The sequence below is a fragment of the Microtus pennsylvanicus genome, chromosome 8 (assembly GCF_037038515.1).
Source record: "Microtus pennsylvanicus isolate mMicPen1 chromosome 8, mMicPen1.hap1, whole genome shotgun sequence".
Taxonomy (NCBI): Eukaryota; Metazoa; Chordata; class Mammalia; order Rodentia; family Cricetidae; genus Microtus; species Microtus pennsylvanicus.
The window spans coordinates 91,644,720-91,663,456 of NC_134586.1; the positions used below are offsets into that span (position 1 = coordinate 91,644,720).

Sequence of the window (18,737 nt, forward strand, 5' to 3'; positions counted from 1 at the left end):
CAGACACTACCAACAGGGGCTCTGACTCACAACCTGTCCAGCATGGCTCTGTCCTCTGGGCTTCCGGAAGTTCCCTCTCCTTACTGCACAGAGCCTCCGTTGGTTTTGAAACAATAATCCCATAATTATTAATATAGCATAATAGTTTAAGCTACTTTCTCCTTTCGCCCAGAGAATTTTAGACTGACTGTTTAGAAGACTGTTGCATCTCAAAGGCCAAGCATTTGAGAAGATGTTTTAGGAGATCCCATCCAATAACAGCGGCCCTTGAGGCTGGGTCCGTGTCACTAGGATAGACGGGGAAGTGGAAGGTAAAGCCAGGTTCATAATCCAAAGTGATTTGAGAGCGGGGACTAGAGCTTTGGGGTGATCTGGCGTGGACACTAGTTTCAGTGTGAGTGTATGTCTGTAACTTGTGGGGATCGTGTCTTTGGGGGATCTTTTTGTTTGAAGTGGAGGAATTCAAGCTTTCTAGTGAGTAACAAGGCAAGTGAAGTGGCCCAGGCCGAGGGGACAGCAGGGTTACTATGAGCCTAGGGACAATGCTAGCTCCTGAGTTCAACTCCTAGTTAGTGACTAGCCTGCCTAGAAGGGAATCCGGCTGCCTGGTGACAGCGGGGTGGGATTCTCGGGCCAGGGATGGGCGGGGCGGGGGCGGGGCGGGGGCGGGGCAGGGCGGGGCGGGGCTGGAAGCAGACTCTCGGGCTGCGGCTGCCGCGGGAGAGGCTTCCACAGCTGCGGAGCGAGCGGCCGAGCGCGAGCAAGGCGGCGGCGGCCGTGGGGACAGCGGCGACAGAGGAGGCGGCAGCGGAGGCGGCGACTCCGGTGAGCCGTGGGGCGGACGCGGCTGGGGCGCGGCAGGGAGCGCGAGTGGGGACCCGCCGGGAAAGGCACTGTGGGGGCGCAGGGGCCTCACGGGCTTGGGGCATGGTGGAGCGGGGCGACCATGGCCCTCTTCGCCTAGCTCGGAATGCCCTACGGCCCTGGGCAAGGGAGGCAGGCAGCTCAGACTCGGTCTTGAACCCTTCATCCTGATTCCCGAGCCAAAGGTCTGTGGGTCCGTTGCTCGCGATCGCCGGGACTCTCTCCCGATTTTATTCCTTTTCCTGACGACTCCCTTCACCCCCAACCACTCCCACCCCCAAGAACCTTCATCCCCCAGAGCTATTCTTCAGGAGATTCCAATCTTACCCCCTTGGGGTTCCCTTGCGAGGGCCCCTGCTCCCCATCTTTTTGCAGACCCAAGGCGTGGATGAAGCCCCCCCTCCCCGAGCCCATGCATACCTGGCCCCTTCTGCTGCCACCTGCCACACAAGTGCTTAGCCAGCACACAAACTGCTGTGCCCAGGACCTCGCCTCCGCTGCATTCACTCCTCCTCACACCAGAACTCCTACCTGGAGTCCAACAGAGGGGACTTTTCCAAGCTGGAGCTTTGGGAACAATTTGACCCACTTCCCAAGGCGCTGGTCTCAGGCCAGCCGTGCTTTTTGGTAGACACACCTATCTTGTTTGCCAGCTGAGGGACTGACAGGAACACCTCCTGTCAAGATGTACCAGCCCATCCTGAGCCCTTCTCTAAGCTGCTAAACTTTCTGGCTCTGGCCTCAGAGACAAGATCCAGGGCCTTTGCCATTGAAATTTGCTAAAGCTCCAACCCCCATTCCTGTAAAGATCCCAGAATTCTGTCAGCCATCCTTGGAAAGGAAGGGTCCAGTGTTGTTAGGGCCACCATTCTGGGTTCTGGGCAGATTTCTTCTCCTCTGTGGGTGATTCCCTGCCTGCTCCAGAGAGAACCCCAGTTACAGGCACAGGCTCCCACAAGCTCAGTGGTTTCCCTATTAGAAACTTTCCCTATGGGCAGCAGTCACCACCTCCTCTGGATTGGCCCAGGCCATCTGCACAGTGTTGAGTCCCTGGGGCATGGAAAGCTGGGCTGGGACCATGCAGGGCTAGGACCCATGCTGGGCAGCAAGAGGAGGGTGTCGCCTGGCCAGGCCTCTACTTGAGAAGACCAGCCTGTTTGGGTTGTTCGCAGTTGGACTGAATTTCACGTAGCTCCTAGAGGGTTTGAGGGTTTCTTGTCAAGAGAGGAGGCAGAACAGGGGCTGTTTTCCCTGCCTGTTTCTGACTGTCTTGTGTTGCTATGGTGACACTTTTGCCTCTTCCTCCCCCTGACTCTTCTGGGAGCTGGTTTTTATTGGTCTGTTGTCCTGTCTTTTATGGCTCTAATTTCTTCTTTCTACTTGCTCTGAAATAAACAGTCATAAACATGGGCACTGGGCCCAGGCTGGGGGCTGGCAGAACTTTACCTCCTGCAGGCCCCAAGCTCCTGTAAGGAGAGAAGACTGAATGGGGAAGGGTGGGATGGAACTACCATGCTCCTTCTGGCTCTCAGCTCTGGCGAGGAGACAGTAGCATCCCAGGTCGGATGCATAGTTGGTAGCACACTCCTGAGGATGCCAAACACTTGTGATAGCTCACTGGGGGTACCATTCATGTTCAGGATAGTGTTCTAGGGGAGGGAGAGCCCCCACCCCCACTTTGCAGATGTAGCAGCTAAGCCCAGAGCAAGTTGTTTTCCATGGGCGCCTGGTGCTGGGAGCACACAGTCAGCCCTCAGGGCTGATGAATGAAGAGATGTTATGGAGCTGACATATGGGTCTCCTACCTCCCTTTCTGTCGTACCCCCTGCTCTGTCTCCTGGAGGACTTCTGTGCATCGGGAAGTTAATTAGAAAGGGTTCCAGTCCTTTAACCCTGCTTGAGCCACTGCACCCCCTGGGGACACAAGCTGCCTTCCATGCCCTTTGTGCATCCTGAACCCTAAGCGCAGGAGACCCAAGTTGACAGCAGAGTGAAGCCACTTGTGACTTCCTGTTTTTACTCAGCATTGAGAAGAATTCAATTTGCTTGTGTTCCCAGAGCCTAGATGCAACCGGATGAGCCAAGGACACAGAGCCAGCCCCGAGTGAGGAGTTCCCAGAGAGCTAACCCACCCGGGGCCAGAGTATCACCCACTGTCTCCTGTCAGTGACACTCCTGGTTCCTTTTCTCTTCCTTGCATTTTCTCTGTCTCCCCTTTTCTATGGCAATGCTCTGGGCTTGTTGTGTTAGGGCAGCATGGGAAGACAAGGGCATGAACGGCCTGCCTCGCTGCTGTCGGCCGTTGAGCCAGAGGAAGTCCGTTCACTCACACGGACCTCATTCTGTCTTTAAAGTGGACTTGACAGCATCTTTATCTTCCCTGCTTGATATTGCTTCTTCTTTCATGATGCCATGGATTAGCCTATCAGGTACGTTTTGATTGGTTGGAAGGCCTTTACTTCCCTAGTTTATGTCGGGAGATCTCAGATTAAAGAGATGCCTTGAGCCACTATTGGCAGGTTGAAAAATTTAGGATTTTAAGTCATAATCTCTCAAGGCTAGTGGCATTTTCCCAAGTTATTTTGTGGCGTGTTCACGGAATGCACGTCTTCATTTCTCCACCTTATGTTTATATACTAAATACAGTGCAGGTGTCTTGGAGCCTCTGCTCCCGTTTGTAAACAATGTGGTCAGTAGAAGAGGGAGACCTCGGGATAGAGTCTTGTCATGCAGTAGGAGGAACGATTTGACAAAGGGGACAGGTGATGTGGGATCTAGAGATTGCTCTTGGTCGGGTAATTCCTTAGGGTTGACTCAGGCAGTCTGGGCTTTGTGGCTGAAGAGCAGCTACTGTTCTCCTGGGAAGCCCTCACTTAGCCTTCACAGAATGGGATTATTGTCGAAGAGAGCACCTCCTTTAGTTCTGGTGAGCACACATCTAAAAGCCTGCCCTGCATACCTCCGGGACTTTTGTCTTGTTCATAGTCGCCTCTGGTTCCTACTTCATCTTAGTTAAAGAAAATATCCTGGCTGTGGTGTCACAAGAATTCCAAGATTAGGTCTTAGGGTGGTCAGAAATAGGGAGGATGTTGGCAGTCAGTCGTGAGTTGACGCTCCCTTCTGTATGCTCTGGCTGTGGAATCCTGCAAGCCTACCTGACCTCACCGAGCCGCCATTCCTGTGACAGCTAAACTCCAATACTTACACTTGCCTTCTCTGGGATTCAGTGGTCTTATGTGTTTACAGGGCCTGGCGTGGTGCCAATCTAACAATAAACTAGCTGTTATGTAGTTGTATTGATTAGAAAGGAGTTCTCTCATTACTGGGCCTCTGGGACCTCTGAAAATCCCAGGAGGTGGCTGTCTGGATGGGTTCAGGCCCTTGGACATCTATCTATTCATTATCTAGAGAAGTTAACGATTGCCCACCCTCAGACTCCTGGCATTGCCAGTTAATCGAGTTGTATGTCCCCAGATAAGCCATGCCCTCCACCAGCAGGGCAAGTGCCAGTCTCTAACAGTTTTTGAAAGGCAAACAAACTTCCAAAGTTGCAGGAATGCGTTTTTATCTATGAGAATCCTTTAAAATAAATATTTGCAAAAAAAAAAATCCTGGACCTATCTAGCTGCCCCCTTATTTGTTTTTTTAAAGGGAGAATATGTTTATGTATTTGATTGTCTTTATTCTGCAGTTAAAGAAACGGGGGCAGGGAGGCAGAATCGCTTGCATGGTGTTGTCAGCTAGTAAGAGGCAGGGCCAGAATTTAAAACTAAGTTCCGCTTACTCTTGGTGCCATGGCATACAATTTTGTCATTTTCTTGGCTGGCATGTCAGTGACCTACAATAAGTGTGTTTGGAGACTACGAGCGGATTTTAGTGCGGGTGGAACTTGTCTGTGCCCTAACTCAGACTCATAGTAAATATTTAGAGAGTTTATTAGGGTTTCGCTCTCAGTGCAGCATTAACGAGGCTTTCTGCTGCTGGCTGCGGGTTGCTCTCTACACGTGGTGAATAGAAGAGGAGGTTGACATGCCTTAGTTAAAAAAGAGAGGTTGATGGAATTCAAAGTAGTTTTGTTCGCACAAGAATGGATCGTCAGTTTGTTATTAAAATAGCCCAAATCATTGGGCAGGCCAGGATTTTATCACCAGATATATGAATGGAAAACCTTACAAGTGTTTCCCTGGCATGTAGATCTAGGGACAGATTATCCAACAGAATTCGAGTAGTTGATGGCAGGCATGGGGACAGGGAGCTTTTCAAAGGCGAAGGTGATGGGGATGTAGTCTGCTGGTACAGCTCATACCTAGGAAGATAAGAGTGACAAGTAGTTTGGGAATTGCTATCTAGCCTTCCCTGGGTGAGATAGAAGCCAGCATTTCCTTAGGACCCCTGCTGCCCCCAGCTGCCCCAAGTGCTGAAGACAGGGACCACATTTCCCAGCAGTCTGCTTACCAGGTCCAGCTGAGCACTGTAGACAGATGCGTTTCTATTTGCAATTATCTCAGGGCCTGAGCCTGGTGTCTGCTTCTTTAATGACTTCACTTTCTAATAAAAATTCTGTATGGCATAGATAATTAGATTTTTAAAATGAAACTGGGAAATAGAGTGCCCCAAAGAGTTTAATTGCAGTTTTATGATGGATCAAGCATAAAAATGGGACCATTCATTCCTATAACAAATGCATACCATATGGGTCCTTGCCCTTTGCTTGCACAGGGTTGAGAGCATACAGATCAGTATGGTATCATCCCTGCCCTCATGTAGCCCTCTCTCCAAAGGCAAAAGCCCCTGCGTAAGCATGGCCAGAGTCAAAAAACAGTTATCTAGAGGAAGAGGGAAAATGACGCAACAGAGCCCATTCTCCTCTGCCAGTTAGGTGCCATCTGAGGGCATCCCAGTTCTCTCTTGAATGCTGAAACACAAAAGCATGTGCCCAGGAATAACAGCTGGGTTCAGCAGTCAGCATCTAGTCTAACGTCCAGGATAAGGGAGGAGCAAGCCCCTGGGCTTCTATAAAACAGGAAGGATTTGGGACTGGAGAGATGGCTCAGTGGTTAAAAGCATTGCCTGCTCTTCCAAAGGTCCTGAGTTCAATTCCCAGCAACCACATGGTGGCTCACAACCATCTGTAATGAGGTCTGGTGTCCTCTTCTGGCCTGCAGACACACAAACAGACAGAACATTGTATACATAATAAATAAATATAAAAAAAACAGGAAGGATTTGATGGCTTGAAAGGACTTTTCCACATCTAGTCTGGTGGTCTTCAAAACCCTTGTTTGTTTTGCCCGGTGACCAGTGAGGAAGGGAGACCTAGAAGCCTTAGTGAGCCCCCTTTGTTGAGAGAGATCTGGAACTGGGGAGAGTCAAGAGTACTCCCAGGGAGTACTCTCCCACCAAGGAAACCTGCTCCTTCCAAGGAAGGGAGCCATTTCTAATGGAGCATTGCCCCTACCAAGCGATTGAAAGTCAAAGCTGATGACAGCAGAATATCAAGGGTGGTCACTGGAGTAGAGCCGAGCTAATACCATATTCCATAGCTTCCATTACAGTGAGTGGAGAAGGGAGTGGGTCTCACAGATGCCTTACCCCCTAGAGTTGTTTTCTATTATAGTTAATGCCCTTAAAACCTTTGGAAGCTCAATGAGTCTCACCTTTTTAACTAAATTAGAAGGCACATGAGCAGCAATCTTCAATATACTTACCCCAGGGCCTTCAACTTCTTTTAAGGTCATTGGAACTAGGTCTTGGTCCATGCAGGAGCAGTGATACAGCTGATTCCTAGCCAGCCAAATGGGAGAGGCAGAGGACAGGGGTATCAATAGAGAGTCAGAAAATAACAAGAATCTTATGTCTGCACCTCTATTCATTCACATGCAACCTGGGCTTTGACAAGTTGTGCCCCCTCCCCCAGTCTTCTGTTGCCTTTGGTACTATGTGGGCAGCAGCATTTACGAAGCAATAGAAGATCTTGTTAGCAAGATAATACCAAGCATTTGATAACCATCTGTGCAAAGTTCTGAAGAACATACACAGCAGATATTAGCTCTGTCTCGTGGCTGGGGAAGCTGACATCCAGTGGTATCTATGGAAGCTTCCATAATGTTGCCTCACTAGGAAGATGACTTATTTTAGAGCCATTTTCTTACCATCACCCACATGGTAAATAAGGACCACATATGTTTGAGGAATATGGTACTTGTAAGGAAGTGTAAGGTAAAATACTTACCTCACAAAAGTAGAAATTCCATGCTAGCTAGAAATGTAGCCATACTTTAAAACTGCAGTACATCTAATTAAACTTATGTTTTAAGTATTTCCCTGGGACTGACTGGTATCTTTCAGGGTATCCCTTGCTCAGCCTGCCTTGTCAAAGGATGTGATCTGATAGCAACGAGCTGAGCCCGAACTCAGCCTTGCTGAGTGGCGGGAGGCCCCCTCTGGGGCAGGTGCGGTGCGATGGAGTTCTTCATCCTCTTCCGGGGACAGCTGGCGACCCTGGGAATACAAGAGAACCATGTTCTCAGCTTACAGAATGACAGGGTCAGATGTGCATGAATACCTCTGGTGTCTTTCTTTATTCTGGTTTGAGGGGGGTATGGGTGGATGATGGATGAATGGATGGATGATGGGTGGATGGATAGATGGATGGGTAGGAGATATTAGAATAGGGGAGATACAGAGGAGAAAGAAAGTAGAGGACAGCTGAAAAGGAGATGGGGGAGAGAGAGGGAGAGGCGGCAGGACACTCAACAGTTCTGAAATCCAGAGTCATGCCGTGTGCATGTACCTGGGAGTCCTTGAGCAGCAGCTGCTACTGATTCTGATTCTGATTCTTCTTCTTCTTCTTCTTCTTCTTCTTCTTCTTCTTCTTCTTCTTCTTCTTCTTCTTCTTCTTCTTCTTCTTCTTCTTCTTCTTCTTCTTCTTCCTCTTCCTCTTCCTCTTCCTCTTCCTCTTCCTCTTCTTCTTCTTTTTCCTTTTAGCAAACAGATATGATTTGGAATCTCGGCATTTCCCTTGGTCAGATTCCTTAAGTCTGTAACGTTTTCCACCTTATGAATGGCAGCTGATGATGTTTGTGTCTCATGGATGGTATGAGGAATACGTGGATTAAATATTTATCAGGTTCTCTTTTTGCTCGGCCTTTGAATAGAATTTGTTTGAAAAGTTTTGGCAGCTCTTGTAGGTTCCTCTTCAGAGCTCTGATGCAACCAGCAGCCACAAAACTCCCCAGGCCACAACCCATCAGTGAATGTCCCTTGAAAAGTCCCTTCCGACCAGCTCATCATATCTGTAGCCTGTGAGCCTTCATTCCCTAGCACACACGCAATAATAATAATAACTTTGGATACTGATGAATCCTAACAAGGAAAACTAAGATTTGGTCTATGCACATTTTATTACCACCCTCCTTGCTCATTTCTTTGTTTCTCAAACATGCCCCTCCCACTCCTGCCCCCCCTCGTGTATTGAGATTTCAAACCCGTGTTCTTGAATACTTTTCACAAGTAATAAAAAGGGTCAAAAGCTTTTTTTCCGAAATATTCACATCCTCTTATTATTGAGTCCAAAAATCTAAAACTAGGGTTATTTTTCCATCATTCTTTTAGAAGTAAAAGCGAGTCCAATTTTACATGAGACTATTTATAACTCTTATTAGTCTTTCTTGGGATAAATGAGTTTTTTTTAATGCAAAGATGAGTGCTGTAGAATGTCCTGGGGGGGTGCACATTATAGGTAGTTATGTACTTTGTTCCTTTCTCAAGTATAGAGAACTCTGAAGTTAGAGGCACATCTGGTCTAAGAAAAGCATTTTAATGAGGACTGGTGGGCCTCTATTACAAAATGCCAACAGGAGCTCACAGTATAGGTCAAATGTCCAACTCGGGGAGAGTGTGGTGTGCCAGTTAGGTTTGTGGCATCTTGACAGAAGCTAGTGTTGCGGCAAGATAATTGTCCAGGAATAGGGACCCTCGGTTGAGAAAATGCTTCTGTCAGATGGACAGGTAGGCAATTCTATAGGGGAATTTCTTGATTAACGATTGGTGTTGGAAGTACTATTCACTGTGGGCACTGCTACCCCAGGGTTGGTGGCCTGGGGTGGTATAAGGAAGCAGGTTGAACCATCTAGTACGCAGTGTTCTTCAATGGCTTTAGCATCAGTTCCTGACTCCAGGTTCATGCCTGAGTTCCTGCTTCTGACTTTCCTCAATGATCGGCTGTGATTGGGACATGTAAGCCGAACAAACCCTCTCTTCCCCACATTGCTTTAGGTCATGGTGTTGGTCACAGCAATAGAAAACAAATTAGAATAGATAGAATGGTCACGTAGTTCATTTCATTCTAATCCAAAACATCGATGGCCATTTTCATTTGTTCCCACTTTAAATAATTAGAAATGTGTATATGAATTTACCATCAGGAATAAAGGAGTAATGGCAATTTGTTCAAACATGGCTTCCAAAAGTTTCAAAAGGACTCAGTAGTTTTCAAGGAGAACTTTCTTAGAAGTATAAATAAGTTGGAATTTTGTTGTTGTTTTCTTACTAAGTGTGGCATTAGGGGAAGATAGAAGGGACTTTTTCTGTCTGACTCATCACTTTAGCCTTGTGAGGAGGAACAAGACTTGAGAAGGAGCATGAGGAAGTGAAAAGCCTCAAGCCGAGCGTGAGAAGGCCTCGGCTCTCACTTTAGGCTAGCTCTTAACTTACTGAGTGACCTTGGCCTTGTTACTTCCCAACTCTGCCTCCTAGGAACCAAGTTGAAGTAAATCCCCGTTATCTCCTTGAGCCTGGGTGTGGGTGTCAGGGTCCCAAAGGATAGGGATAGAAGATGTATGTCCTAACTGCCTGCCATTTGTCTCCTGTGGCCTCCATTCAGATAGAGGGACACAAGGCAGAATTCCAGAGTGTTGTCTCAGTATCTTCTGGAACTTTCCTTTTCTCTTAACAGTGATCATTCCATGTTTTTCTAATACAGTTTGTCCCCAGAGCCTCCATTGTCATTTACTGTCATTCCTAGGGACAGTACTATCAAGGTCTTGCTGGCTGGTGGACCAAGGAAACAGTGACCATAGCCCCATTGTGGCCATTGTCAGTCTTGCCTGGTTCTCTATAATAACAAGTTAAAACACACGGGGCACTGGGGTGCCAAAGAGGGTTGCAACAGTTCCCTGTTACAGAATGGAGCTAGGTCTGCTCAGGAAAGGGAAAAGCTGTAGAGTCTATGTTCGTAGTCCACATCTGTGTGGGGGACAGTTAAGCAAAGAGATTGTGTACCTGATGCCCAGGGAATCTCTCAGCCTCTCTCTTTGTCTTTGGAGTTTATGCTTACTGTGTATCATAATTCTGACCTTTGCCCTGTTGGAAGTTGAACCTTATTCCAGGGTCCGCGAGGTGTGACAAGCTGTAGTTTTCCATTCTTGGGGGGCCTCGCCTGATCATCTGGAGGGGATTGTTCCCCAGCAGGAATTGTGACAGGACCTAGGGCTACAACATAGCAGGGTGTTTTCACGGGACAGAAATGACAGTAGGGTCAGGGGTCTTCAAAGTCTTGACTGGTACAGACTCTGGAGTCTCAGGGAGCGCTATAAACAAGGCCCATTTCGGAGCACAATTCTAGCGTGTTAGACTTTATGTGTCACAGAAGCCTGTGTGTATGAGTGTGTGTGTGTATGTGTGTGTTATCATATACAAGTTTGTTTACTTCTTTAGAGTGTGAGCTGTGTGTGTTACTCATATATAAGTGTATTTATTGTTTGCTTATTTTGTGTGTGTTACTCGTATATAAGTTGATTGTCTACTTATTTACTTTATGAGTATGTGTGTCTTACTTATATACAATTAATATAAATTTACTTATTGAGTGTGTGAGTGTATGTGTGTGGCGGGGGAGAGACAGAGAGTGATATGTGTATGTGTCTGCCATGACACTTGGGTGGTGGAATTGACAGGAGACCCTGTGGGAATCGATTGTAAACCACGTGGTTTACAGGGATCAAGCTTAGGGCACTGGGCTCAGCAGCAAGAGCCTGCCTTAGCCTACTGAGTCCTCTCACCAATCCTGTTATGCTCATGTAATGTGGTGTATGTGGGAGGTGGGTAAGTGTTTAGTGAGTGTGTGTTTAAGGGTGGTTGCTTGAGTGTGTCCATGACACAATTGTAATTACAATGTGGGCTCACATTCAATTAATGGCTGTCCTGTAAGGGGTGTGTGCAGGCTGGGAGCACACATGCCTTGTGATGGGTGTGTGAAGGTATGAGAGATGAGAGCATGGATGCACTGTGTTGGTGTGCTTTATGTGTGCTGGGTGTGAACACAGGTGTGCACGGGCACGTGTGTGTTCATTCAGATCTATGGCAGTCCTGCGTCAGGCAGGGTCCTCCTAGGTTTTATAGGCGTGACTTTGGCTCAAGCCAAACCCTTGCTTCTGTGTGGCTGATGAATGGAACTGACTTCTCAAGAGCTCCTGCAGCTGAAGCGGAGAGACCTTCTGGGACCTTTCAGGCCCCAGTGACCACAGCAAAAGGCAAATGAAGTGGCAGAGTGTAGTTAAATCAAACTTCCTGGGAGACATTTCTAAGTCCTTCTGCGAAAGAGACAGAAAAATTCATTCTAAATGTATTTAAAAATTCAAAGCATTTTGAGTATTGCTTTAAAAAATAAAGAAACTCGAACACAGGTTTTCAAAGAATAGGGGACTACGTTTCTATTCCATTTCGGGGAACATAGACTATTGACAGACGTGGGAACGAAAGGGGTAAGGGGCACGCAGAGGAGAAACTGTTGAGTTGTCTCTGCCCTATGGAGTTTTGACTAACTCTGTCTTTGCCTCCTGCATGTTCTCACAGGTCAAACCAGCCAGGGCGGGGTGGGGGAGCTTAGCAGAGTCTGTGGACCAGCTGTGATCAAGAGGGAACAGACAATGATAAACCCTAGCTACACATTTCTGCTCACTGAGCTGGTGGTGATAGGGAGGGGTTGTGGGCAAAGAAAGGCCTGTGTGGATATTGACCCAGAATGCTGAGCCTGGTTCTGCTGCTGGTCTGGCCCCGCCTCGTGTGGTCCACTTCCCTCTTTGAACCTCAGCTCTTCCTCCTCTAATGAGAGAGTTTGATACTCTGTCTCTTGAAGCTGGACAAGCCTAGCCCTGCCCACCAGTCCCAGAGGCTCCTGAGATACGGGTGGAGGATGGGGTGCTGGAGGCAGATCTCTCTCTAGCCTGAAGCTATTCTTCTAGAGAGCCTCTTTGTGTGGGGGTAGAAATTGGGGTTCCCTTTGAATGTGAATGTGGGGATGAATGTCAACATTCCAGTATGGATACCGCATTATATTATATTCTTGCTTCCCACTTTAACCGATTGTGTGCTGGAGCCTTCTCCTCTCCTCCCCTCCCCTCCCCTCCCCTCCCTTTCCTTCCTTTTCCTTCCCTCACTGTACTTTCTGTAACTTTCCAGTAAGGTAGTAAGTTTTGTAACTTTATCTGTTAACCTCAAATTCAGCAGCTAGTTTGATTAACCCATATAAACTAAGATAGATAGCTACCATGTGCTCACTAATATGTGGTGTATACACGTGAGTTATTTATTGTTCTTCTGAGCTAATAATTTTCAGGTTATCCATACCCGAGCTGGCCCCTAAGTTTTCAAAGAACTCTTAAATCTCCTATTGTATTAATTAAGTCATGTTCTTCAGTAACCATTAGTGACTGTTAATTGTCCCGTGGGCAGTCGTTTGTATGTTCCTCTCAAGCAGCAGATACTTGCAAGGCTTGTCTCTATCTGCTTTTTAAATATCAAGACCCTGAGCCTTAGAATGCATTTTTTCCCCTGAAATCTCATAAGGACATAAGACCCAAAGTGAGCAGCATGATTGAGGTACAATCTATCTGTCTCTGAAAATTGTCCGCATTGCCATGCCCCACAGTTCACAATGGTTCTAGGTCACAGAATTTTTTCCTTCTCAACAAAAGAAAATCCTGTTTGCCATCCATGACTAGTCCCTTAAGCTTCAGAAAAATCCATCCACAGCTTGATTTTTTTGCCTTTCTTCCACATGGAGTTTCATGGTCCCCCCTACCTTAATGTATGTAAATTTCATGCAAATAGTATCTTCTGTTTGCCATGTGCTTCCAAAGTGCCAGACGCTGCTCTGAAAACTTTCACATGTGTCGAGTACTGGGAGGAGATGCTGGGCGCTCATTATATAGAGAGCAGAGCTTAGATGCAGAGTGTTGCCCTTGCTTTAGATGCAGAGGGTTGCCCTTGCTTTAGATGCAGAGGGTTGTGTCGACTTACTGGAAGGCGGATCCCATAGCAAAGACTTGGCTTGTTTTATGCAGGGGTCATTCACAGAGATCTGTTTAGAGAACAGTTGATACTTTGCTCTGACCTGGAGTCCAGGGACCCTTATTAAATCCTGGAATCAGGTCCTGATGACTCTTCAGTTTTCAATCTCACGATACTGGGCTTCCCCAGCTTCTTTCTGTGGTCAAAACTGAGGCCCCAGATGTGGAGAAAGGATGATTCCCTTTGGCTTTCCCCATGTTTTTTCAGCCCACATGGTGGTTGGCACTTGTTTTTTGCTGGCCAGAACTCCTCTTTTTAGTTTTTGGCTCATCATAGACTTGCATATATTTTCTGTTAGGTTCATCTTACAGAAGAAAAAGATGGAATATGATTTGCCCCAAATTACACAGGAGTTGCATCCTCTTACCAAGGTTCTGTCTTTACCTCCACACATCCTTGGTGGTTCACTTCTTATAGACTTTTCTCCTGAAAACTTTCCCGTTCCCCACCATAGTCATTTACCCATTTATCGATCCACTTGTTTAATAAATATTCATTGAGTATATATAACCAGGTATATTCTGGGGATTAAACAGTGAGTCAGATAGATGCAGCACCCTGGCCTCCCAGATAACTATATTCTGATGGGGAAAGATAGACTGTGACACATAAGCAAGTAAAATAAGGGTACTAAGTTCCGGGAAGAAAAGTAAAGCTGAGATGGATGTAGACCAGTGGATCTCAACCTTCCTAATGCTGCGCCCCTTTAATACAGTTCCTCATGTTGTGGTGACCCCAACCATAAACTTATTTTCATGACTACTTCATAACTGTAACATAGCTACTTTTATGAATCTTAATGTAAATATTTGTGCTTTCTGGTGGTCTTAGGTGACCCCTCTGAAAGGGTCATTCAGCCCCAGAGGAGACACAACCTACAAGTTGAGATGCTGGTGTCAAGGGTGAGACTTGGCTGGGAGGAAGTGTAGTCACTATTTTGAGCAAGATGGTCAGGGAAGGTCTCACCAGAAGGTGGGGACTGTGTGAAGACCTGAAGGAAGTGAGAAAGTGAACTTCATGTGGAGAGTCATGGGAAACTATTCTCTATATCGAGCATCAGCTGATACCAAAGCAGTGACCCTGGTCTGAAGGTAACCATAGCTGAGTGAACAGGACGGTTTCAAGGTTATGAGTTTGCCAGCCAGCCTGTGATTTCAGTACCTCATGACTCCCTCTGACCGAGAACATAGACTTCACATTTACCGTCTTCACTGGCATGTCTGACACTAGACTATGCACCCAGAGGGCAAGCCTGGGCTGGCTTGTAATCACATCTCTAGCACACCACAGAGGCCTGGGGCTGGGGGAGAGTTCAGCTTTTGTGACTACCTCTGCTTCTTTCTTTTTTCAAAGCCCAACGTCCCAGTTAAAGATGATTTGAAGCCTGAGAGTTTTGGTGGTGTGCTGGCTGCATACCCCACTTGTCTAGAGTTTTGCTTAAAAAAAAAAAAAAGAAAAGAAAAAGAAAGAGAAGCCATCATTACGCAGTATTGCGCAGAGTCTGGGAGTGAAAGTATGGCGGGGAGAGTGTTAACTGGAGTCCTGAGGATGGGGAGGAGCCCCCAGAGATGCACAGCACAGGAGGTCCCTGCTGGGGACTGCTGTTTATAAAGTGTGACCAGAGGGCTGGACAGAGAAAGTTCTCCAGAAATGCTCAAGTGTGTTTGGATTTCATCCAGGACTCCCATTCACCATTGGGGTGACTCAGAGCGTAGCAGGGGAGACCTTTTCTGAAAGAAAATAACCTTCGCTGATGGTGGGACCCTTCTTCTCCCAAGAGGAGCACTGGTATTGGAGAGGCCTGGCTTTACTGTTGGGTGGGAAGCAACTGGGAATGCAGGTGAGCTGGCGGGAGAGAAAAGGACTATGGACAACATCATGGGGAGGGGCGGTGCTGCTCTGCTGTCTCTTCCACCTCCCTGTGCCTCCCATCTGAGGCCTGCATCCTTAGGGCAGGAAGCTGTGTTAGAAACTCTTGCCAGTGCAAGCCAGTTAGAAGGTAGTGATGAGGTGAAATCGAAGAGAAAGGACATCAGGAAGTGCCAGGGAGGCCATTATGGTGTTTGTACAAGGGGATGATGAGCTTGGGGTTTCAGCCAAAGTGTGTGTGTGTGTGTGTGTGTGTGTGTGTGTGTATGTGTATGTGTGTATGTCTGTGTGTGTGCACATGCACATATATGAACATGTATACATGTTTGTGTATCAGTTATTACATTGCTGGAACATAGACAAGCGAGGAAAGGTTTCTTCTGGCTCATGTGCCAGAGAGTTCCAGTGTGTCATGGGGGAAGCTCGTGGTGGCAGTGAGAGCACATGACTAAGGCATCACACAAGGTGTTCATACACTGAAGGACTCGTCCCCGGTGACCCATCTCCTCCAAACGGGCCATAGCATCTACAGTTTCCCTCACCTCCCTGAGTAGTACCATCTGTTGGGGACCAAGCTTTGGGGAAACAAGCTTATGTGGGGCATACTTCAGATCCAAATAACAGCGGTGTGTATGCCGTGAGTGTAAAACGGTAGTGTATTCTCTCATGCATGTTAGGGAGAAAGTAGTTCTTTTTTAACTGGTGGAAGTCTGACTTAAATAAAACAGAAAGGGAAAAAGCAAAGTGTTCCTTTTTTTAGTTAAATAGCTGTCTTTGAGGGATGAACTGACTCTACAGGCAGTAGAAGCCTGGGGGCGTGGCGAGACTGGAGACAAGGTTCCCTGGTTCAAAGCATACACTGTTCTCACAGAGGATCCAAGCTCGGTTCCTAGCGAACACATTGGCACCTCACAACTGCCTGGTGCTCCACATCCTGGGGGTCCGGAGTCATCTCCTGTCCTTTGTGGTCACATGCAGTCAGTTACACATACCTCCCCCAGACACAGACACACACGCACATACTTGCACACATTTGCACGGACACACACAGACGCACACACCCACAACTCTCACACACACACCTCATACACACACCTGCACACACACACTCACACACATACCTGCCCACACACTGCATACATACATTGCACACACTCACACAGACACACACACACTTGCATGACATACACAGACATGGATACATCTGCACATACTTACACAGACACACACACACACCCGCACTCATACACACTCCTGCACACACCTGCACTCAAACACACACCTGCACACACACACTCACACACCTGCACACCCACACTCACACACACACCTGCATACACCCACACTCTCACACACACCTGCACTCACACCCACACCCACACTTATACACACACCTGCACACACCCACACTCACACACACTCCTGCACACACCCACACTCACACACACTCCTGCACACACCCACACTCACACACACTCCTGCACACACCCACACTCACACACACACACCTGCACATACACATACTCACACACACACCTGCACTCACACCCACACTCACACCCACACCCGCACACACACACACTCACACACACCTGCACTCACACACACTCCTGCACACACCTTCACTCACACACACACCTGCACTCAAACACACACCTGCACACACACACTCACACACCTGCACACTCACACACACACCTGTACACACACACACTCACACACACACCTGTACACACACACACAGGTGCAGACACACACACACACCCTGGCACATACACACACACATTAAAAATAAAATAGATCTCGAAGAAGCCTGGGTAGGTTGCATAAGCCCTGGCCTCAGGGAGACTGGATTCTTCTGGACTCCAACACTTATGATAAATAGTTTCAATTTTCTGATTCAAATGCACCTTTCAAGTTTTTGAAGTGAAGATGTTATAAAAAAAAACCCAAGAAACTATTTCTGGTACCTGATATTAAAGAAGGCAGAGTTAATTCTGTGTCTGCTGGTGATGTTCCGTGGGCTTCCTCCCCTCATGCTCCAGTGGGGTTGATCTATCCTGCTTTCCTCCCTCTCTAGGGCACTTTACAGTTACAAACAAGCTTTGACGTAGGTCAATGTTACGCACAAATGGCGGTCTGTGAGTCGCATGCCTGTCAGGGACCTCTGTTCACCATGTGATGCCTGGCTTCAGATGAAGTCTCCACATTTGTTCTGAACTCAATTTGTGTCAACTTTGCTCCTCTCGGTATGTCTCCAGCTGCCTGCTTGGGCTTTCTTCCAGCCTTCAGAATGACTTCTCGTGATTTATATTAGTATTTGGTCTCTGTAGTTGAATGTAATGCTTTAATAACACACACATGGACACACTTAGCTGATTACCAGGAGGTGACTGTTTGATTGTTTTTTTTCTTCAGTTGCTATTACAGTAATGAGGGGGGTGGGGAAAGCTCAGAGGAGGTGGGCCTGGTACTGCATGGAAACATCATCTGTGGGCAGAAGGGGAGGGCGGTGTCAAAACTCAGCCCAGCCTGGGTTAGCATTGGAAACCAGTGATGTGAACTGTGGTGGGAAACCACATGCAAGGTGCCAGTGCCCCTAGAAATGTCTGCTGAGAACCAAGTTTGCACGCAGAGAGCTGAACTGCTGCAGAATGCCTTCCCTGGCTGCTAGCAGGCTCCATTGGGAAGCCTGGGGGTCAGGGTGAAGGGTTTCTAAACTGAACAAACTGACTCACCCCTGTTGAATAGGTTGTCTGTGTGGTTTTTTTTTTAATCGAAAGTAAAAGGGAAAGGAGAATTAAGAAAGAAAAAAGGACAGTGAGTTTTGAATCAGCAGCAGGAACAAGAGAACCCTGTGTGAGTCACTGGAGTCAGGCAGGGTCTGCGAACTTCTGTCCTGACTGAGTGCCTCCTCGAAGAGACGCAGAGGTCAATGCTCTTCACATCCTGCTGAAATCACACACTCTACTACGTTCTCCATCCTCACTCCAGGCATGTGATAGGCATTCTGGGAACTTTTGTCAAGGAGTCATAGAGCACCCCCCGTCCTGAGCTCAGGGAGCTTTTCCAGGGCGTCAGAGGAGCAACACCAGTCTTCCCTCCTCTCAGTGTGGCCACATGGCACCATTCAGCCTCAGAGTGAGAGCGGCGGAGCTGGCTCAGAGTGTTTAGTGGGACGAGGAGCTCTGCACTTTGACTTTGGTCTCTTTAGTTGCAGGCTTCTTACTCTCTTGCTAGATCACCTGATGCTGGGAAATATCACAAAAGCCAACGAAAACTATGGGTTTGCTGGAGCTTTAGTTATCTGCGGTTTGTACAGGATTTACTTAATACAGGCAGGACAGTCTTTTCCTTGCACTTGGCTCTTAAAATGACCATGGGTTTGTTTATCCTGCTTTTAAATCCTTCCTGTTTGATTTATCTTCCAGTTGGGCTTTGCCTACTGACTCTCAGATCTTAGAGACCTTACCCCTAAAGTGGATATTGTTCTCTTACCTATTGCAGTATAACAGTTGTAAACACAAAATGATCTGGGAAAATGGAGTGTATCAGTCAGTTTTGCTGAGGTAAGAAATAAGACCCTCATCCCGATTGTTTATAGCAGCAAATATCCCCATTATGGCACATTTCAGAGGCTGTGATTGGGTTTC

General features: G+C 47.4%; 1 protein-coding gene across 1 annotated transcript in view; it reads left to right on the forward strand.

Annotated features, from left to right (window-relative positions):
* Nucleotides 1-691: 691 nt before the first annotated feature.
* Nucleotides 692-18,737, forward strand: part of Cyria (CYFIP related Rac1 interactor A) — a 112,778-nt gene continuing 94,732 nt past the window's right edge. The window contains exon 1 of the mRNA XM_075984024.1: nucleotides 692-825. The gene's annotated coding sequence lies outside the window, so the exon portion shown is untranslated. The remainder of the gene's footprint in view (nucleotides 826-18,737) is intronic.